This window comes from Schistocerca gregaria, unplaced genomic scaffold (assembly GCF_023897955.1).
Source record: "Schistocerca gregaria isolate iqSchGreg1 unplaced genomic scaffold, iqSchGreg1.2 ptg000308l, whole genome shotgun sequence".
Lineage (NCBI taxonomy): Eukaryota > Metazoa > Arthropoda > Insecta > Orthoptera > Acrididae > Schistocerca > Schistocerca gregaria.
In genome coordinates this window covers 3617829-3641898 of record NW_026061788.1, presented here as the reverse complement: position 1 = coordinate 3641898, position 24070 = coordinate 3617829, and positions in this window count along the sequence as shown.

Genomic DNA, 24070 nt, shown 5'->3' with positions numbered 1-24070 from the left:
GGAGTGTGTCGCGAAGGAGTTTTTGTGCCTGAAAGGCGCTCTCAGTTTCCAACAACAAGGTACAGTTACGCATCCTGGTGCAAGACTTGTCAGATCCACCTATGACATCTACGCAATTATGAATAACGAAGGGGTTGACAGATGAAAAATCTTTTCCATCATCAGATCTAGAAACTACGAGAATCTTTGGGGCAGGCGGCAGTACTTTTGTCACTGGTGGCCGGTCATGTTTCCGTTTTTATGGCAGAAGTCGAGAGAGGAGAAGGAGAAGAAGAAGAATTCATTGCGGATGAATCCCCTATGATTGCCACCATCTCAGATGGCGTGCTCCTTCCTTGTTGGGACCCTCCCAGAGGGTGCTCCTGCCTTAGGTGAATGTTTACACCTCAGGTCACACTTCCCGAGAAACGGACTGAGGGAACAATCGGCATAGTCAGAAGGTGTCAGCTTAGGCGATCATCCCTACCCGGGCCTGGCCTTTACCAGGGGGTACGTGTGAACCTTACGTGCCTACCCAGGGCGTACGGAATTACGCATTACGCCGTCACCAGCTATGCGTGTGAATGCGTGGGTCGGCCTTCAGGCACGCACAGGGAGGAAAGAAGAATAGAAAAAAAGGGAGAGAGGGAGGGAAAGGACAGACTGTTTTAAACGCTGAGCTGGAGACAATAGGGCGGACAAAAAGGTAAGGAGGAGGCAGGGAGGGAGGAGAAGTCGAGGATGAGGAAGAGGAGGAGGAGAAGAAGTCGAGGAAGGGAAGGGCAAGTCGAGGAAGAGGAGGAGGAGGAGGAGGAGGAGGAGGAGGAGGAGGAGGAGGAGGAGGTGATGATGAGGAGGGGAAGGAGGAGAAGGCGAGAAATAGGTGGAGGAGGAGGAGGAGGAGGAGAATGCAAGGAAAAAAGGAAGGAATACAGTGATGGAGGGAGAAGGACAAAGGAAGGAAAAACAAAGGAAGGAAAACAAAGGAATGAAAAGGAATGGAAGGAAAAAGAAATGAAAGAAAAACCAAGAAAGGGAGGAAGATACCAGAATAATCCAAAAACAAAAATGACATCAAATGTAAGTCGTTGAACCGTTCGTCTCCGGACACAGTCGCAAACTACCCCCTTGAGGGGGAGGGACTCCTTTTAGTCTCCTCTTACGACAGGCAGGAATACCTTGGGCCTATTCTGACCCCAAACCCGCTGGGGTTGAACGAAGCGTAGCTCCAAAATTCGGTATGGAAGAAATGCAATCCTTAGTCGTACTTTATGTGGGTCGCAGGAGTGAAATAAGTAGCTTTTTAATCTTCAGGGCATTGTAGCCTGAATAGCATGCAACACGTGACAAGAACTTATCAGAACGTCGTATAGGTCTCAGTATTGGAAAGATGTAAACGCCAGATGGCAAATACAGTCGTGTAATTTCCCGTTTTACGTTAGCCAGAACTGCACCCTCAGATTGTCGGATTTTATTACACCCTAATCACACCTCTGCTGGTGTTGAAAATCATCTTCCGTTATCCGAAAGTGAGTCACGTACGAGTCTTCGGTACAATATATTCTCGATGATTCGTGGTAACCTTTAACAGCAAGATTACAGTTAATGTGTTGCCGAATTTATTTGATGTTGTGCTCACCTACAGACTGAAAAATGAAGAAACACACACATCTGAAACCCCTTCATGCAACCATCACACTACCGACATAGCCCCAGTTGGTAGCAGTAATAATAATAGCTATGCAACTTTTGTCCACTTATCACAGCCCAAGATATATCCACTAAAGCAACTAACCGTGAGATGCAGCATCCCTCTCTAACAGATTCTTTGACGTTAAAAAGTAAAGTTACACTTACAATTCCCGATAATGATTTATCCTACGGGTGGTTTCCGACAAAGCTGAGATTTCAATCTATTGATACCAAAATATATCCCGATGACTTTTCATTCACAAAATGGCACAAACGCCTTTTACCGATCTGTTTCTTGCAGTCTGCTTCGTATAATGTCGGCCGATATGCCAATAAAAACATATGAATTTCAGCAATTATCCGAAATGTGCACGATCGGGCGGTAACATCGGCTACCCTGTGACCGCGCACGTAGCGACTTACTGGTTTGGAAAGATCTTCGGTCGATGTAAAATGCACAGATACCGTCGTCGACGTGACCGCAGCCTTACAGGAATGTCTTACTGCACGAAGTCTTTAGCTGGCATACAGGCCACCGAGCTTCCCATATTGCTGACCCATTTTCTGCCATTTGGTAAAATTATCTTTTTCCATACTGAAGGCACTCTTCCCTCTAGCCTCTTAGCACTTCCACGCGCTCGTTGCCATGTCTACGTGATTCCTCTTCGTTGCTGCTATCGCTGCACAGACCCTCTCCCGCGAGAAGGGAATTTTGGTATCCTGTCAGTACGAAATATGGTCAATCTGTCGACCCAGTGACTCAAACCCCCAGTGACACAAAAGCCTACAGCACAGTGTCAACAGAGCTCACATCTGTCCACTTACTCACTTACGAACTAGAGTTTCAGTTGGCAAACCAACTCTTCAGGGCACCAAACGGGCGATCCAGGTAGTTCGTATGTGGGTCTACGTGCGAGATGCGCCTATTTTCTCACAGCAGGGCCACGAAAGATTGGAAAACTTCACCGCATCGATCCCGGATCCTGTAACGGTCTGTTCCAAATCGTGACTGCTGTACACACTATTCTGATAACCTCTTCGGCAAAGTGTGTTCGCTCTGTCGTGTAACGCATCCTGTTCTTATCGGTGACGATGTCCACAAATAACTTACTGTTATGAAGAGTTTGTAGCACTTGTTCAGCTCTCCACGAGTGCCTGAGTTCATTATCAAGCAAAGGTACCCAAGTATTGCGACACAAAACAGATTCTCCATTTGTTCCAGAATTGTTAACAGGGAGGATGGAAGTTCATGTTCCTTGTTACAACGAATAGTCTTAGAACGATGTCCGAATTTCAGTATTTTTCCGCTGTTGCCTCCTAATATCAGTATTCCGCCTTCTGTTCTCTACGTAAGTGAATTTCATTTCGTTCGATTCCCAGAGACCGATGATACGCTGTTCTTGCTCTCTAAACTGGTTTCCTTATCTTTCGAATTTGTCACTGTCTTACACCGTTGTTGCCGTAGATACCGACTCAAAGCGACCTAAGTCTGTGTTGTGAAGTTGTGGGACCTTTTGTCTCTCCGCATCGTCGAGCAATTTTGTTACTGAAATGTTATGCCCCGTCCTTCGCGTTTTATGAACATTGGCTGCATAACACTTGTGAATACCCTTTCCGGTAATATTCAGTATTCCTCTTCCATAATTTCGATGTACTTTCTGACTGCCAAAACGAACAGGTTTTCCACTCGATCACAGAGCTGCATGTTTTGCTTTAGCTGCTTCCGCTACTGCTGTCGTGCGTGTAGAAGCAAACTGTTGATCACAGCCCACTGAAACTCGCGTCGCGCCAGTAAAGGGTAAACTGTGGCACCCACCGACCTCCAACGGATTGCAAAAATAAATTAATTCTTTTCCGAAACTGTTACTCCCTTCACCGCCGCACCTCCCCCTCACAAAAAGTATAAAGGTAAAAGTTTCACCACCTCTACATCTCGAATGTTGGCTTCCTAAAATTCCTCGTCATGTTATATTAATTTGTACTTCAGTGTTACTGGCTATTAGCCAAAATGTTTCCTCACGTTATCGACGTGTACCACTGAAGCTGAGTATACAAGTATGTCGTACGACACAGGTTAGGAGACGAGACGTGGTAAACGGCGAGTATCGAGAAAAACCAACTCCTCCTAAAAGCTTAAATGCTTCTGCATTTCCATACCATATTTTAAATGAATTAAGAAAAGGTGTTAGAGAGTAGTTGTCGTATCGCTATCATGCACAGTCGTCTAATTATAAATACCACTATAACGTAGCAAATTATTACTAGTTGTCATCTTGTAATGATTGCGTCGCCAATAGGAATTCAGTATTCGCCGCGCCTTTGATTAGGCTTTGCGCCTTAGATCTAGGAGACGATATAGTCGCCTTGGAGCCGTATTCCGGTTAACGTTTGTTAAATCTCAAGAATCAAATTTGTAGTTGAAAATTATTAAATTCGCGCAGTTGATCGGTTCTCTCATTGCTGACGAAAAGCGACTGCAGTGCTGAGTATTTTGTGGAAGTTCGAGTTTTGTGAGTGGCTTGATGTAGGAGATATTCGTGTGCGAACCTTTCAACATGAATTCCGCTTGGCATGTTTCTTGCAGATTGCTACACATTATGTTGACCACTTCTCTATAAGACGCCTACTGAACACAATGTATTGACTCAAGTAGTCGTGGGTCAGCGACTTTTTCGGACTCAGAAAACTGCCATCAAGCCCGTATTTAATAACCGGACTTTATTTACGCCATATCGCTGATTTTCCGTTAAAAGTTCACACCTGAAAGCAGCCCAAGATATTTATTCCGACCCGATATTTTCAGTGTTATGGAGGCAAAACAACTAGAAAGAAATTTTAGACTCTCCCGAACGAGACATGCAAGAAACCCGAACGCTCGGTAGTTTAACTTTCGGTTTCTGCCCATGGACTGGAGTTGTGGCTTTTTCGTGGTGGGCACTTAGCCGAATTTTCGCCAACGCTATTTCTGTTGGCTAATCCAGTATCTACCTACACACAGTGAGTGTGCAGAAAACCTGAAGACTATAGAGGTAGATGGACGTTCTCCAAAGGACAGTGAGAGCAACACGCGCCGCCACTTTTTTTCTTTTTTTTTCCCCGCACTTTGGTAGACGTTTCACGCAGGACCACGCAGCCAGCATCACACAGAATGACGCAACCGTATTCCGCAGCACGCTGCAACACGTTTCTGCACCCAAGGAAACGTGTCTTAGCACGAGAGGCGGATGTCACAGGCGAGCAACTGTCACCGCGCACACTTCACCTTTCCCAAAACGGCAGAATAATGCGCACCGACCGGTACTTCGGAATAACTTCTGTAACATACATAATATTTTCTGGCTGTTCTCTACTTTGAAAAACACTAATTCATTATCAGTTTAGTACAACAGACTAAAATGGTTAATTTATCATCAAATTACGATTACATTTCTACGTCTAAATGTTTCCACACTGTTGACTTGCGCTTCGTTAATACACGTAATGTGAAATCAAAGACGTCACTTCATCTGCGTTACAAAATTTCTTCTGCAAAATTACAATAGCAAAGGAATACGCAGCAGTGAAGTCAACGATTCATACAGAAAACCCGATACCACTGGCTGCGCGCTTGCACGGAAGTTTAAAGGTAACATCCTGAAAATGAGGATTTCGGAAATATTTCGGGAATGAAATTTACGTTAAGCAAGAGAATTCTTTCAACCTGTAAAGAGAGGCCACCTAGATCCGAACGATATATGTGTCAACTAAGTATGAGTTGAACTCTACAAATATTCAACGCGAGTTATTGAGCCTTTAATATTGTAAAGGCGTCTCGTTTGATTTCGACGGCACGAGAGCAATTAGCCTACACCTAAGCCCTCGATGGCAATGTGAACACAAATTCACTATCTAAACTACAAGCAATGAAATGGTTTTTAACAATAAAGCAATGTAATCCTACGTAACAACGTCATACTTTCATTTTCCGCTATCAGCTCTCACTGCAAACACTTCAGAAACACTAAACGCTAAAAAATTTTCGGTTCTTTTCATTTAACCTCTATGCTGTGCTACATTTGCAGATTTTACACGGACGAGGAACTCCGATGAAACTTGCGTAACATATGGATAAAATTTTCCGTTGCTTGTGTATAATACGAGAGCGTAATACACATCCAAATGGTCTAAAAATATTCATTCTTGTCAACCACTTACTACAGGTTTCCTCCATTTAGGTTGGTTGGTTTGAAAGAGGGGGGAAGGGACCAAACTGTGAGGTCATCGGTCTCTCGTTCCCAACAAAATTATTACACAAGGGAAATAAAAGAGATGTACAGCACGGTAACAGGAGAATGGAGGAACCAGGAGAAGAACAGGACAATCAACACTACCATGGACAAAACAGGAAAAGAAAGCCACAGAGGAGCAAGAAACAAGATAGAACAGATAAAAACATGAGCAGATGATCGTGGCTGACCCACCACGAGAACAAAAAGGAAAAAGCTAGCCACTCTGCGACACATGAAAACATCCACCACACAAGCTTTAGAGCTGAAACTTATAAAGAATGATAAAACCCACCCTCACGAATAAAACTTAAACCTAAATTAGCCAATGAGGCTTTTTCAGTTGAAATTAATGGCAACTAGTCCGGCAGCAAACCCGAAGAGATTTTCAAGACTTATTACGCCGGGAAAGCCTACGAAGTCACAACTAGTCCGGTAGCTGAAGAGTCCGTCACAGGGCAGCCAAAGGAGGACAGCTCACCAAGATATGGGCCACCGTCAGCCGGGCGCCACACCGAAACTGACTGAGGTGGGTAATCACGGTGCAGGAGGCAGCCATGTGTCACACAAGCGTGGCCAATGCGGAGCTGGCAGAGAACCGCAGAGTCCATACGAGAGGCCCACATGGAGGGTTGCCACACATTCGAAGTCTCCTTAGTGGCACGCAGTTTGTTGTGCATGCTGAGGTTAAGCCTTTTCGTCTCCCAAGCCGCAAAACCTTGCGGCGTAGTACAGCAAGCTTGTCAGTTGCAGAGAAGCCGATCTCCATGAGTGGTTTCCACGTAGCCTGTTGGCCAATCTCTCAGCAAGTTTGATGCCTGGGATTCCGAAGTCACCAGGGGTCCAGAGAAACACCAATGAACGACCGAACCGTTCCAGGGCGTAGATGAACTCCTAGATGATCGCTACCAACGGATGACGAGGAGAGCACTGGTCGATACCTTGTAGGCTGCTCAAGGAGTTGGCACACAGGAACGACTCCCCAGAGCATGAACACATCTGCTCAAAAGCTCAAGATACAGCCAACAGCTCCGCCATGGAAGAACTGCAGCCATCGGGAAGGAATGCTGTTCATTATGTCCTCCATGGACATACGCGACGCTGACGAGAGCATCAGCCATCGAGCCATCAGAGTAAACCAATTTGTCGCCTCAGTACGTGTCAAGAATAGAGATGAAGTGACAGTGGAGAGCCGCAAGGTTAATGGAGTCGTTAGGGCCACGTGAAAGATTTAGACAAAGCTGTGGCTGAGGCTTACAGCATGGAGATGTACGTGAATGGACCTCGAGGAGAGGTAGAACAGGCAAGGACTCCAGACAGAAGCAATCGAATGCAAACCGTAATCATTAACCCCCTGATCTGGGTTGCTGTTGTGGGGGCTGGAATGCCGTGGGCAGGGAAAAGGAGAGGGTAATTTGTATACTCAGGAGAACTACAAATGTGTGCAATGTAACTGGCGAGCAATTTTGCACGTCTAATTTATAATGGAGGGATCCCAGCCTTCACCAGTACACTGGTCACCGGACTCATCCTGTCGCTAATCGAACCCCACAGTGGTGCACAGGGTCGAGTAAATTCAGCGCTGAGGGCACTGCCGAACCCTAAATCACACTCCCATAGTCAATTCGTGATTGGACAAGGGCTCTGTAGAGCCACAGCAGCGTAGATCTATCTGCACCCCAGTTCGTGTTGCTCAGGCGTCGGCGGGCATTGAGGTGCTGCCAGCACTTCTGCTTAAGCTGACGAAGATGAGGAAGCCAAGTCAATCGAGCAACGAAAACCAGTCCTAAGAATGTGTGTGTCTCCACTACAGTGAGTGGATCGTCATGAAGGTAAAGTTCTGGGTCCAGATGAATGGTACGACGCCGACAGAAGTGTATGACACACGACTTTGCGTCTGGAAACTGGAGGCTGTGGGCTATAGCCCATGCCTGCACCTTGAGGATGGCTCCCTGTAGGTGATGCTCAGCAACACCAGTACTGGAGCAGCAGTACTAAATGCAGAAGTCGTCTGCATTCAGGGAAGGTGAGATGGAGAGTCCAACAAACAGCTGCTCCTAGATCGTTAAAGGCCACTAAAAATAGAGACACTAAAAATAGAGACACTCAATACAGAGCACTGTGGAACTCCATTCTCCTGGATATGGGTCGTACTATGGAAGGCACCAACTCGGACATGGAGTGACAAGACGTTTCCGATGAACATCCAGAGTGGCCCCAGAGACACTACTCATACAATGTGACAAGGATGTGATATCGCCAGGTCGTGTCATATGGTTTTCGTAAATCAATGGAGACAGCAATCAGGCGTTGGCGTCTGGAGAAGGCCGTTTGGATGGTAAACTCTAGGGACACAAGATTAGCAGTGGTAGAGCGACCCTGGCAGAAACCACCCCGACATGGAGCCAGTAGGCCATGTGACTAAAGGGACCCAACAAAACCGCCCACATACCATACATTCCAGCAGCTTATGAAGAACGTTGGTGAGGCTAATGGGCCGACACCTAACCATGTCAAGCGAGTTTTTACCGGGTGTGAGCACCGGAATGATGTTGTTCCTTGCAATTGCAATGGAAAGACGCCACTGCTCGAGATCCGGTTGAACATGACGAGATGATATCGCTTGTAGTCAGATGAGAGACATTTAAGTATCTGGCTGTGGATCCGATCATGTCCAGGAGCTCTGTCAGGGCAATATGCAATTGCACTGAGGACCTCCCACTTTAACTGCGGCTGGACGAGAACATCACCTCAGTCAATACACGCCACAGTGAACCCTATAACGCCGCATTTATAGTGTGTGAAAGGCTGGGGGTAATTTTCCAGGGCAGAGTGCTCGGCAGAGTGCTCGGCAGAGTGCTCGGCAGAGTGCTCGGCAGAGTGCTCGGCAATCGCGTTTGTGTCTGTAGATAACACGCCATTTACGCTAACACCAGTAACACTTGTTAAGGTCTGGTACCCAAAAAGATGATTGATCTTTGCCCAGACGTGGGAAGGTGACGTATGGCGTCTAATTGTCGAGATGTATCTCATCCAACTTTCCTGCTTCCGTCGTTTGATAAGTTGCCGAACGCGGGCACAGAGCTATTTAAAGGCTACTGTATGAGGTGCTCCATGGCAGGGTGCTGCTTATGCCACTGTAGAGATCTCCGACGCTCCTTAATTACTTCAGCATCTTCCGGCGACCACCAAGGGACTGCCTTACGCCTTGAGCACCATGAAGAACGAGGGATTAACTTTTCTACTGCAGAAACAATTGCTGTAGTAACTTGCTCAACCATCACTTAAATGTAACTGTGTGGGGGAAATTAAACGGTGACAGCAGAGGTGAAAGATTCCCATTCCTCCTTGTTTAAAGCCAATCTGGGCAGCCGTCCATGAGCATGATACTGGGGCAGTGACAGAAAGATGGGGAAGTGGTCACTACCATACAGGTCGTCACGGGTTCTCCAGTGGGTTGATGGGGGAAGTCTTGGGGTTTGAAGTGACAAATCGATGGCTGAGTAACTACCACGAGCCACACTGAAATGTGTAGCAGTCCCAGTATTTAAGAGGCGGAGGTCGAACTGAGACAAAGATTCGACATCTCTGTCTTGGCAAATAAGCACAGTGACAACCCACAAGGGGTTATGGTTGATTAACTCCCTAAACCTTTTCTCACTTTTCGGAGATTTTACCAATCAGTGCAGCTAATACATCTAGGGGTTCGACACCATCTGGAGGAAGGTATATATTGCACAGTAAGATCCTCCATCGTCCTTATTCTGATAGCCACAGCTTCAAGGGGGATTTGAAGGGGCACAGGTTCACTACAGACAGTTTAGGACATAAACGAAAACTCCACCTGACACCCTATTATAGCCGCTACAGTTACTGTAATATCTGTTTAGCCATGGAGGGCAGAGGGTCCGCATTGTCAAAAACCAGCTTTCCTGGAGGGCAATACAGATAGCAGGTGTAAAGCCCAACTGTTGCCATAGCTCATCCAGGTGGTGGAATAATGAATGACGTCATCGTGACACTGTGAAAGCATGGAACATTCAATGAAGTGGTTTATGCCTCAGGCAATAAGCCGGCGGCAGCATGTGACTCTGAGCACTCTATAACCGTCATGTCTGTCTGTGTGTGTGTGTGTGTGCATGGGATGGTGATTTATGCATTTACTGAGGACCTATATCCCGCCAGACCCTCCCACACCCACCCACACACACACACACACACACACACACACACACACACACACACACACAGCTTGGTCCTAGTGGTTTTATTTTTGGATTTCTCTCACTGCACCTTGGGTTTCCCTGGCTGGGAGAACTTCACTGATTCAGTCTCCAGGACTGAGAATGAGCGTGAAGCCCTTCGACAAGCTGCTTTTGGGCTCTTCAGTCACTGGCAGGTGTCAAATTTCCCACTAGGAGAAACCTGGGAAGGGGACCCCTTCCTAGCGAGAGAAGCGAGGAAGACTTCTGTTCCCTTCCAAGATGGAGAAGCATATGTCCCCGATGGTTGGAGGAGTGTTGCTTCCAAAGTAGGTGGTGCAGGAGCAATAGGGAGGGAAATGCCCTCCACCAACAAGGAACATCTTTCGGCTCTGAGAGGTGGCTATGATTGGCAGAGCTGATCGTATTACGCCGATGTTACAACAGTCGTGGTACAATGTCACAGGCACAGGATGAAGGCATTCAAATTTTCTCTTAGCCCCAGTGTAGGTCATTCTGTCCAGTGTGTTTTAGTCCATGATTTTCCTTTCTTTCTGGAGAATCCTGCAGTGTAGTGAGCAAGGCGAATGGTGCTCTCCACAGTTTGACAGATTGGAGGCGGGGCACATGTAGTATTGGGATGTGAAGGGCATCCAGAATTTTGACATGTGACGCTGGATGTACAGCTGTATATGTCCAAACTTGCAGCTCTTAACGCACCGCATCGTGTGAGGAACATTGGGCTTTACAACACAGTATTAGACCGTCACGTTGACCTTCTCTGTCAATGTATCACCCTCGAAGGCCAAGACGAAAGCAGCGGTGGCAACCTGATTATACCTCGGACCCCAGTGGACACGCTGGACGAAATGAACACCGCGCCGCTCCAAATTTGCGCGCAGCTCATCGTCAGACTGCAAAATAAGGTCCCTGTGAAATATGATACCCTCGACCATATGTAAGCTCTTGTGGTTACAGAAACATCCCCAGCTTGTCATAAGCGAGTAAATACCCTGACTGGGCATACATGGGGAGTTAATGGCACAGGCATCAGGGGGTGTGGTCAGAGGGCTACAACTGACAGGGTACATAGCGGCCCCACTACAATGGGCAATCTACCGTGCTGGATGTCAGGTGCTACCAAGCGAACAAGTCCATTATAATCGTCGGTATAGAAAACGATACTGCACCGTTTATGGAAAAATACGCACCCAGGAGGGTGGCCTCGCCCAACAGTAGGAGAATGAGCAGAAGTGCAGATCCACGTCGACAAAGGATGCGGTAAGTCTGAGCACATGAATGCTATACTCCATGTAAGGCGTCCTTCCTAAATTGGCTCGCTCTTCGGGAAAATTTTGAAAAATTAAGGTCAATTCATAGAGGGGACCACCACATATAGGCCAAAACGTGAGACTCCTTTTAGTCGCCTCTTACGACAGGCGGAAATACCTCGGGTCTATTCCAACCCCTGGACCTGTAGTGGGGGGGGGGTCTCCATTTACCTCGAAGTTTTGGTTTTTATGCTTAGTCTGCTAACTACGACAAAAGGTGTGTAAATATGGCGCGAACGGGACTGGGCTGCACTGAAAATCGTTCTGCTAAGGCCCCTCCACACGCACTATTATATCTGTCGGCCGACCGACCAACGGACCAATTTCGTAACCGCTTGCACAACGCAATCACGGTGCCTCATGTGATTTGCTCGTATGATAAATATCTACGTGATTCCGGTTGGTTTTACAAAGGAACAGAAACTGGAGTTTGCCAGCATTTATCTAGCATTTTCTGGCCTTGTTACTCAAAGCCAAGGCAAAGATGCGACTAATTGCAGGAATGAAATTTAACTACGTTGTTACTTAGACGGTAGCTAATGATATTCGTAATTATTTAAGAACTGCTGAGCATCAAACCGTTTTTAACCAAAAATGAATTCATCATAGGTTGTAAGCTCCGAGGAGAAACATCTCGCTACATTGCGATTTCTAGCCAATGGTAGGGTTTGAGCGCACCTCAAATTCAGGGCTGTTGTATCCCCACAATTGACTAAAATGATTCATTTCCCTGCAAAGCGATTTATACATGACTGAAGAAGTACAGCACGGTTAAGCAAAATAAAAGACGTTGACATAAACGTCATCAATTCCAATAAACAATGCGAAAGTAACTTACATACTTCGTAAGACAAATTACTACAGCAATTGTTATAAACAAATGCAAAAAGTATTTAACAGCTATACATTCATCAGGATATAATACTTATTAATACACCCTCACACCTTTTTATAAGGTTCTATCCTGCAGCCCTTTTTCCTGGGCGTAGACCGGTGACGAGAGATATGAAATCCTGTCGATTTGATTTCGGAGTTCTCTTCTCTACAGCCAACACAGTGATGCTTGACAGTGTCATTTGTCATTGTGTTGTGGAAGTAGGCTTTAACGCGTTTCAACGTACTCACGCTTGTTTTGCAAGACACGGTGGTTCGTGGAATTGCAAGAAGCAACGACAGTCATTTCACTCCTCCGGAGAACACGTTTTTTAAATCAATTGTTTACAATGGACTGAAGGATGTCATGAAGCTCCAGACATTTATCCTCACTGCTGTAAATAAAGTTTCTTCTCTTCAGTTTCTCATTGTCAAAGGATACATTTTAAGTAGCTTTTCAACATTACGTATAGGGAAATTGTTTCACGGTAGTCCTGGTTCAAATGGTTCAAATGGCTCTGAGCACTATGGGACTTAACATCTATGGTCATCAGTCCCCTAGAACTTAGAACTACTTAAACCTAACTAACCTAAGGACATCACACAACACCCAGCCATCACGAGGCAGAGAAAATCCCTGACCCCGCCGGGAATCGAACCCGGGAACCCGGGCGTGGGAAGCGAGAACGCTACCGCACGACCACGAGATGCGGGCACGGTAGTCCTGGAATCTAGTTTCCGTGTTTACTATTACTGTGTCGATTACCTCTAATACTAGCCTTCTCCATTTCTAAATACATATTTCTGTTTCGTTACACTAGTTCAAATACTCCTGCTGAAATTGTAAGACTCTTTCTTACCTTCCACTTTGCGTTTCATACATATTAGTCTCTCACTAGCCTTAATGCAGCTTTCTATTTCAGGCTTACAGATTTACTTTGCAAAATGTCGAACAAGATACTGGTATGCTGGAAAATCTATTTGTACACCTGCAGTAGAAAAAGAGAAGTCTGGTGATCAAGTATACAATTTAGCCCAATTGGTCGATGTAAAGAAATATAATCCCAGTCTTGCTTGTATTTCACATTCAATGCTGCTCATGTCCGTGTAGTGAAGAAAAATGGTTTTAACAGCGTGTGAATGAAAATACCTTGTTTCGCAAGGACCTTATAATTCAAATTCCCCTTCCCCCTGAAGTTAACTTGTTTCACCGCAACGGCTAAGATTCGTGAAATACTGGTTTGCTATAAAAAAATTTAATTGCGTAATTTTTAGAAGCACAGAGGATGGTCCAACTGATGTGCACAGCAGTGGATACAGACTGCACGAGGGTGTGCCTCTTTCACTATAGGATGTACACAATTTTTCCGTGTTATTGCACTACAGCCGTCTTATGTTTGCGATACTAGTTTGTTTTTATCAATATTCTAACTGCTTAGCACTTGCAGCTAAACAGTGGCTATGCCTTGTGCACACCAGTTTTTAGCTAAGTCATAAAACCACATCCATCTCATATTTCTCCTTATTTGCAAAACGAAAAATTACTAATAGCTTGCTTCAGACATCCGTTATTTCGTCGGCTTGTACTGACAAAGGACTTAATTTCACTTGAAACTTGCTCTAGAGGATTATTTTAACTTCACTTGAAATCTGTTCTTTAACAACATCCATAATACAAGTTGTTAAATGATTGTCAGAAAGTGGCTTCAAGTACTCCATGATGCTAAATAATCTTTCGTGAGTGTTCGTATCCAGCGAAGAATTTCAGAAGTTCTAAAAATTTTATTCACTCATGCCTCAGATTCCTCACGAGTTCGGAGACAACTTTTGCCATGCTGAAAAGCAGATAGTCGTAATGCATCTATTCCGCTTCTGTTTCTGTAACCTTCTCGTTGTGTTTCAATGTTCCAATCGTGCTGCTTGTGTAAGAGCATGGTCAATTCTTACTGTGCTTAGCTGATTGTATTTAACAGTTGCTGTAACATGTGAAATTGAACCTTGGTCCTTTTTAGCATTCGAAATAAAATTTTGATGCCTCTTCGCCTAGTCCCCACTTACGCGATCAACCGTCAACCATTCCAAATAACGCACAGTAAGAACAAAAGTTGTTCCTTACAACGCTGCCACTTTACCACCGTTTTGAATTTTACTATTGTGTTTGAAAGCTTCTTACAAATTTTCCCTAAAATTTGATAGACAAACTGCGTCAGCTTTCTTTCTTACACTCTTGCAAACACCACAATTGCATTGTGTGTGTATTTGGAAGAAAAGCGGTAGAGAAACAGTAAACACTTGAATGAAGCCCTAGGTATTACGTCAAGATAGTAAAAGAATTCAGCAAAATTTGTTACGAGAGCTACAAGAGGAGGAATTCAAGTCTTAACATATAAATTACTTATGAATGGATGAGATTATTTCAGTATTTGCTCAGTAAAGTGGATTCTCATGTTACAAAACAGAATGTCTTCTGGACATACAGCATTTCTAAGAATAAACTGTGTCACTGCGATTTCTTGATACATGAGAGCTACTCTGGTTTATGACACGGCACATTAATATCACATTGTAATCAACCAAAATAATTTCAGAAACGTGTCAAGCGATTTATAAACCGGTGAAGGTAAATAAACGTTTAGTACACTTTATGGGGACTATAAGAACAATTTTTAATTTTAAATAGTGTTACCACATCGGCAAAATTAATACAAAGTTCGAAACAGATGAAGCGCTTTTTAATTTGTCGCATCCAGAATCTAAAAACAGACAAAGTAGAAAGGAAAGCTAAGAAAGAATTTTTGAGTGTGACCACATCCTCTATTCCGGTTTGCTGCATGTATGTTTCCAGATGTAGGGATGGATGGCTGTAGCTGTGATTGTGGACATGAAGTCAAGTGCAGTATATTCCACCTCCCATCAACACACAAATGATAGCATGCATTATGCCCCTTGCCCCCCCCCCCCCTCCCACCCATAGCCCAAGCTACTTTATTTTTAAAAATTCGACGAAACTAACTTTGAAGCCATATTTACAAACACACTCCAGACACGTCCAACAGCTGTAGCGACGCCAGCGCTCGAAGGTGAAAAGAAAGCTTCACGCCACAAGCCCGAAGTGCGGCACTCAATGTTACGAGCGTTAATGGGTAACATCGTGTGACAGATACCACGTGTAATCTACTCTAGCGCCCTCCGTACCAGCAATCGACGTGGATCACTTCTGGATATTAGACAGACTCACAATCTACAAGTCGACAGAGAACTCTCAGGGCGGACTTTCCAGCAATTAGCTGGGATAGGGAAAACAGTTTCAGTTAAGCTATCAAGGAAATTTAATAAACGCGATATTCCACTTCAGCAAGAAAGATGGCACACTAGCGTCCACTGTAACGTTTCTTTCCTTATGGGTAGTTAAAAGTGAGAGAAATATTCAAATAAATGAAAAGAAATAATCTGCGCATAATTATGAGTTTAACCCCACCGTGGCATCATATTTGTAACGTGTCCTTCCTGTGGCAGTATCTGTACGCGCATATATATATAATTAACCTTTGTAATCTACTGGACCATTACTATTATTTACCCTCTATGCCAACTCTGTTACATTCTTTCAATGTATGAGATCCTGGTGTTACTGAACACCATCGTCAACCGCTGTTTTAAGGCTCGTTGACTGCACGACACTGCTGTCAATGATCTACTGGTCTTCCTGAAAGCAGGCCTTCAGGTCCGACCTATGGAGAATAATTGCTTATCGCAATGTGCCGCTTAAGTATGTCGTTCATCTTGCTTTCAAATAACGTGACCACAATTTCATGATACATCTACCTAAAAAGTGTAAAATCATTTAAGTAGTTCAGTGCGGTAGTATTAAAAGGTTCACTACAATAACTGCAGAGACCGATATTTATGAATGATAATCTTATTATTCCATAAAAAAAATAAGACGTAGGAATTTCGGCAACCCTCCTCTTAGTACATCGAATGTCAAAACAGAAGTGAATCATAAGAAGAGAAAGTCTTCGTTTCTTTACAAAATCACTTGGTTTTTTCGAAAACTTAATTTGTTTTTCCTACAGAGGTCTCGTTTTACGTTTCATACATACAAGCTCTGAGTTCTCATCAACATCTGTTACTAAATCAATTGCTTTATATATATTATTCGTGACACAAGAGTTTTTAATATTGGATAGTTCCTCTTTTTTTTTTTAGATATACTTCAGTAACCTTCTGAATTCTGGAAGCTACTGTATAACAGTATCTCATTCTAGCATTCAGGTAAAATTGGAGTGGTTACTTGACTAGACTACACACCAATTCCTTCCTTCACATATACTTGCAAGTTAACAAAAAATGACTATTTTGGGCAAAACGTTTGTGCCTTCGTTCCAGAAGTGTGGAAATATTTTGTCCTTGTTCCGGACTGATATATTGGTTTGATCACCAAGTTGTTGAGAAAATCGGACCTAAAAAACCAATCTGAACATTTGGACTTACTTAATTTCAATGTTTCTGATTACTTGAATTGTACTGCTTCTTACAGTCTATTACATCAACTTAGAAACTTCTTCTGTGTTCTACTATGGTGCTTTTAGTGTTTCCGCATACCGCAGCACGCAACATGGTTTTGCAGACGATAAGTGAAACTGTTTCTTAGAGAAGAGAGGACAAAGAGACGATCTGGCATTAAGTCGATTCGATAGCAAATGACAAAAACGGGCGGATTTCTCAGGTTTTTACTACATATGAACACTTTTCACATTCTCCCGTGCAACGCGGCTGCTTGTCCTCCTTTCATGCAAAATCTTAAGGTCCTAGCTCATGTCCAAGGCACCACAGCCGGCTAAAAAGTCAATAATCGTTAACTAAAACTTGATTTGTACTGCTTCTTACTGGGTATTACATAAACTTAGGAGCTTCTTTTGTGTCAAATTATTATTTTCAAATCAACAGCTCATTGCATACACTCCTTACTAGAAACATGAATAATCTCCACAAAAATTTGGAAGTTAATTACTTTGGTGCAATAAAGTCTCGATCATTCAGGAAAACGGATTTTCAATAACTTATCAGCAGCCATAAAAGTTTTACTACTGTCAAAATTCATTTTAAGTGCAGCCTAAAGGATTTATTTAACCATCTCCTCCGACACCATTAATGAATTGAATTTTTTAGTAGAACTAGGGCGTGCGCGATTGAGAGTGAGTGAGGAGTGAGTGAGTTAGAATAAGAGAGAGAGAGAGAGAGAGAGAGAGAGAGAGAGAGAGAGAGAGAGAGAGAGTGGGGGGGGAGGGTGTCAAATAATACGAGTACGATCAGAAGTACGTTTAAATTTTCATCCCTCATTTCACGTCGATGATCAGTCCACTTGCGATCTGTGGAAGGTAAATTAGCATATTAGTTTCCCACTGAGCATCTCCTCATTATGGATCATTTGCAACAGAAACTACATATAGTCTAATCTAACCGTCTTGTCTGTCCTATCTCTGTTGAAGGGTACACATGAGACAGATGCCTTCTTATTGTTGTTGTTGTGGTCTTCAGTCCAGAGACTGGTTTGATGCAGCTCTCCATGCTCCTGTATCATGTGCAAGCGCCATCTCCCAATACCCACTGCAACCTACATCCTTCTGAATCTGCTAGTGTATTCATCTCCTGGTCTCCCTCCTCGACCTTTACCCTCCGCGTTGCCCTCCAATACTAAAATGGTGATCCGCTGATGCCACAGAACGTGTCCTACCAACCGATTCCTTCTTGTAGTCAAGTTGTGCCACAAAGTTCTCTTCTCCCCAATACTATTTAATACCTCGTCATTAGTTAAGTGATCTACCCATCTGATCTTCAGCATTCTTCTGTAGCACCTTATTTCTAAAGCCTCTAGTCTCTTCTTATCCAAACTCTTTATCGTCCATGATTCACTTCCATACATGGCTACACTCCATACAAATACTCGGATAACACACTTCCTGATACGTAAAGCTTTACTCGATGTTAACAAGTTTTTCTTCTTCAGAAACACTTTCCTTGCCATTGCCAGTATACAATTTATAGCCTCTATACTTCGACCGTCATCAGTTATTTTGCTCCCCAAATACCAAAACTCCTTTACTACTTTAAGTGTCTCAGTTCCTAATCTAATTCCTTCAGCATCACCAAACATGTTTCGACTACATTCCATTATCCTCGTTTTGCTTTTATTGATGATCATCTTATATCATTCTTTCAGGACACTCCACTCCATTCAGCTGCTCTTCCAGGTCCTTTGATGTCTCTGACAGAATTATGTCATGAGCGAACCTCAAGGTTTTAATTTCTTCTCCATAGATTTTAATTCCTACTTCGATTTTTATCTTTTTTTCCTTTACTGCTTGCTCAATAAACAGATTGAATAACATCGGCGATTGACTAGAACCGCATCTCACTACCTTCCCAACCACTGCTTCCCTTTCATGCCCCCTGACTCTTGCAACTCCCATCTGGTATGTGTACAAATTGTAAATGGCCTTTCACTCACTGCATTTTACCACTGCCACTTCAGTATTTGAAAGAGTTTTCCAGTCAACATTGTCCAAAGATTTCTCTAAGTCTACAAACGCTAGAAACGTAGGTGTGCCTTTCCTTAATCTAGCTCTTAAGAGAGGACGTAGGGTCAGTATTGCCTCATGTGTTCCAGTATTTCTACGGAATCCAAACTGGTATACCCCGAGGTCGGCTTCTACCAGTTTCTCCATTCGTCTGTAAAGAATTGGCTTTAGTATTTTGCGCCTGTGACTTACTAAACAAATAGTTCGATAATTTTCACATCTGTCAACAACTGCTTTCTTAGAGATTGGAATTATTATATTCTTCTTGAAGTCTGACGGTATTTCGCCTGTCTCATACATCTTGCTCATCAGATGGTAGAGTTTAGTCAGGGCTGGCTCTCCCACGGGTGTCAGTAGTTATAATGGAATGTTGAATACTCCCGGGGCCTTGTTTCGGCGTAGGTCTTTCACTGCTCTGCCAAACTCTTCACGCAGTATATCATCTCTTATTTCATCTTCATCTACATGCTCTTCCATTTCCAAATTCTGTTTTCAAGCCCATTGCCCTTGTATAGATCTTCTATATACTCCTTCCACCTTTCTGCTTTCCCTTCTTCGCTTATAACAGGGTTTCCATCTGAGCTCTTGATATGCATACAAGTGGATCTCTTTTCTCCAAAGCTTTTATTTTTATTTATTTATTGTTCCGTGGGACCATATTAAGGAGAAATCTTCATGGTCATAGAACGAGTCAATACATGAAATTATAACACGATAGTAGAAACAGATAAAATGAAATATAAAAACATATTAAGGCGACAAGTCGTAAGTTTAAATAAAGAAAATTAACTACGTAACACTGAAATTTGCATAATTTTTTAGCTCTTCCAGGAGCTCCTCGACAGAATAGAAGGAGTGAGCCATGAGGAAACTCTTCAGTTTAGACTTAAAAGATTTTGGGCTACTGCTAAGATTTTTGAGTTCTTGTGGTAGCTGATTGACAATGGATCCAGCAGAATACTGCACTCCTTTCTGCACAAGAGTCAAGGAAGTGCATTCCACATACAGATTCGATTTGTGCCTAGTATTAACTGATTGAAAGCTGCTAACTGTTGGGAATACGCTAATACTGCTAACAATAAACAACATTAAAGAAAATATATGCTGTCAGGGCAATGTCAGAATTCCCAGACTATTGAATAGGGGCCAACAAGAGGTTCTCGAACTTACACCCCATATAGCTCGAACAGCCCGTTTTGAGCCAAAAATACCCTTTTTGAATCAGAAGAATTACCCAAAGAATATAATACCATACGACCTAAGCGTATGAAAATATGCGAAGTAGACTATTTTCCATGTTGAACTGTCACTAATTTCAGATACTGTTCTAATGGTAACTAAAGCAGCATTTAGTTTCTGAACAAGATCCTGGACATGGGCTTTCCACAACGGCTTACTATATATCCGATCGCCTAGGAACTTTAACTGTTTCGTCTCGCTTATAACATGCCCATTCTGTCTGATCAAAATATCGGTCCTTGTTGAATTGTGAATTAGAAACTGCAAAAACTGAGTCTTACTGTGATTTAGCATCAAATTGTTATCCACAAGCCATGAAGTTAATCCATTAACTACATTATTTGATACTGTTTCAGTATTACACACAAGATCCTTCACTGCCAAGCTGGTGTCGTCAGCAAACAGAAATATTTTTGAATCACCTGTAATACTAGAGGGCATATCATTTATATAAGTAAGAAACAGCAGTGGCCCCAGAACCGACCCTTGGGGGAATGCCCTCTTAACAGAGCCCCATTGCGAATGATTATCACTACCACTCTCAATATCGCAGAGAATTACCTTCTGCTTTCTGTTCTTAAAGTAAGAGGGGAACCAATTGTATGCTACTCCCTTACTCCATAATGGTCCAACTTGTGCAGTAATATTTTGTGGTCAACACAGTCAAAAGCCTTCGTTAAATCAAAGAAAACACCTAGCGTTCGCAACCTTTTATTTTATCCGTCCAAAACCTCACAGAGAAAAGAGAATATAGCATTTTCAGTTGTTAAACCATTTCTGAAACCAAACTGTACATTTGACAGCAAATAATGTGAATTTAAATGCTCCAGTAACCTTGTATATACAACCTTCTCGATAACTTTAGCGAACTCCGATGGCATGGAAATAGGTCTAAAGTTGTCAACATTATCCTTGTCTCCCTTTTTATAAAGTGGCTTCAGTAGAGAGTACTTTAATCGGTCAGGAAACCGACCACCGCTAAAGGAAAAGTCACAGATATGGCTAAGTACTGGGCCAACATACACAGAACAATACTTCAGTATTCTGCTAGATAGCCTGCCATATCCATGAGAGTTCTTGGTCTTTAGTGATTTAATTATTAACTCAATCTCCCTCTTGTCAGTATCATGGAGGACCGTTTCAGGTAACAGTCTCGGAACACTTTTTTCTAAGAGCGCTATATGATTCCCTGTTGGGGCTAGGTTTCTATTTAGTTCACCTGGTACATTCAGAAAGTGATTATTAAATACTGTACATATATGCGACTTATCAGTAACACGAACATTCCCACTACGCACTGATTCTATATCGTCGACCTGTCTCTACAGACCAGCCACTTCGTTTACGACTGACCATATGGTTTTAATTGTATCCTGAGACGTAGCTATTCTATCTGCATACCACTTTTCCATACCAGTTTACATATGATTATATGAATTAAGGAGATCTACCAACATCCTTTTACTTGCACAATCACTTTACAATTAATATTGAAATCACCATATATAAATAATTTTTTGTACTTCCTACAAAGTGTACCAAAAACCTCCTCTAGCTTTAGCAAAAATGTTGTGAAATTGGCGTCTGTGCCTCTATAAATAACAATTAGAAGTTTAGCTCCATTAAATTTAACCATACCTTCACAACATTCTAACACCTTTTCAGTGCAGTACTTAGAAACATCAATTGACTGTAATGGGATGCTGCTTTTCACATACATGGCTACTCCCCCACACCGAAAAGAGCTCCTAGAAAAGCTGCCAGCCAACCTGTATTCTGGTAAAGGAAGCCTCTGAATTATCTCCTTATTTAAGAAGTGCTCAAATATACCAATAATTTCAGAGTCAACATCTATAAGCAGTTCACTAACTTTATCTCTAACATCTTGTATATTTTGATGAAATATACTAATTCTCTCATTACTTGGATACTTAAGCTTTGTCAAAAGTGGATCTTTTGTTAGAGAGACTTCCCTTAAGCAGGAACACCTATCAGCTGACTGGTACAGCTCTAACATCAACTACTGCAGGAATTTTCCCATGAGTGATCCCACCACCTCGATCTATGCTGTCACTTTAATTTTCCTTTAGGCGGTGTCTATCTTACCCATGGTGATTTTCGCCTCTACATCCTTACATTTGTCCTCTAGCCATCCCTGCTTAGCCACTTTGCACTTCATGTCGATCTAATTTTTGAGACGTTTGTATTCCTTTTCGCCTGCTTCATTTACTGCATTTTTATATTTTCTCCTTTCATCAATTGAATTCAATATTTCTTCTGTTACCCAAGGATTCCTACTAGCCCTCGGCTTTTTGCCTACTTGATCCTCTGCTGCCTTTACTACTTCATCCCTCAAGGCTACCCATTCTTCTTCTACTGTATTTCATTCCCCCATTCCTATCAATTGTTCCCTTATGCTCTCCCTGAAACTCTGTACAACCTCTGGTTCTTTCAGTTTATCCAGGTCCCATCTCCTTAATTTCCCACATTTTTGCAGTTTCTTCAGTTTTAATCTACAGTTCATAACCTATAGATTGTGGTCAGAGTACACATTTGCCCCTGGAAATGTCTTACAATTTAATACCTGGTTTCTTACCATTATATAATCTATCTAAAATCTTGCAGTATCTCCAGGTCTCTTCCACGTATACAACGTTCTTTCACGATTCTTGAACCAAGTGTTAGCGATGATTAAGTTATGCTCTGGGCAAAAACCTACCAGGCGGCTTCCTCTTTCATTTCTTACCACCATTCCATATTCACCTACTACGTTTCCTTTTCTTCATTTCTCTACTATCAAATTCCAATCACTTGTCACTATTCTATTTTCATCTCCCTTCACTATCTGAATAATTTCTTTTATCTCATCACACATTTCATCAATTTCTTCCTCATCTGCGGACTACTTTTAAGATTATGGTAGGTGTGGGCTTCATGTCTATCTTGGCCACAATAACGCGTTCACTGTGCTGCTTGTAGTAGCTAACCCGCATTCGAATTTTTTTTTTATTCATCATTAGACCTACCCATGCGTTAGGTTCATATTGGCCTTCCTAATACTTAAATCTATATTCGATGTTAACAATGACGCCGGTGGATAGACTATATGAAATTACTGATCGTCGATAAAGTCGCGAATATAACCGACATGCTATTGGGCCCTTCGCAGGGAAAGGGTTTTCGCCGCAAAAAGCGGGAAACTGGAATCCAGCAAATGAGTAAAAAATACATATTCGGTGACAAAAAATTAGTGTACGTACACAACAATAGACTGGGATTTCTGTATTACATAAAGCAGTTTTTGTAATTGTATCTTGCAGCTTTAGTTATTTTTAATTAAAAGAGATTTTAAAAGGACAGAAAGAGCGTTTTGGTCTACGCTACACATCGTTCTGTTAGTATAGTCTTGACTTCGTAATCACTTTCGTGGACTTCTGCAACTCTCAATCAAAATCTCCAACCTAATCGAGACAGTACGCTACGATACAGCCGACATCATGACAAGAGAATGGGCTACATCAAACTCGAGGTAATTTTATATAGATAAGGATCTCAATGACCTGTGTACGTCTAATATAAAAGATCTCCTAACCATTCTCCTCAAATAGATCGCCATCTTCACTTGACCTTTAACTGAAACTGTTTCAGAATGAAAGACTGAATTCAAAGAAAATTTGGCTTCCAGTCACAAAACTAGAAAAATAAAAATAATAAAAGTGAGAATGTGAAACAGGTTAGCAATAACCACAAACAGGAGATTCTACAGAAAATCAAAGTGAGAAAGGAAATTATTAATATTATCGACCGTTTAGGAACTCTATGCTACGAAAGGGATGAAACCACATATAGAATAACTGGTGGAAAAGTTAGTGTGTTTTAAGATTAAATCCAAACAACAATTAGAGAAA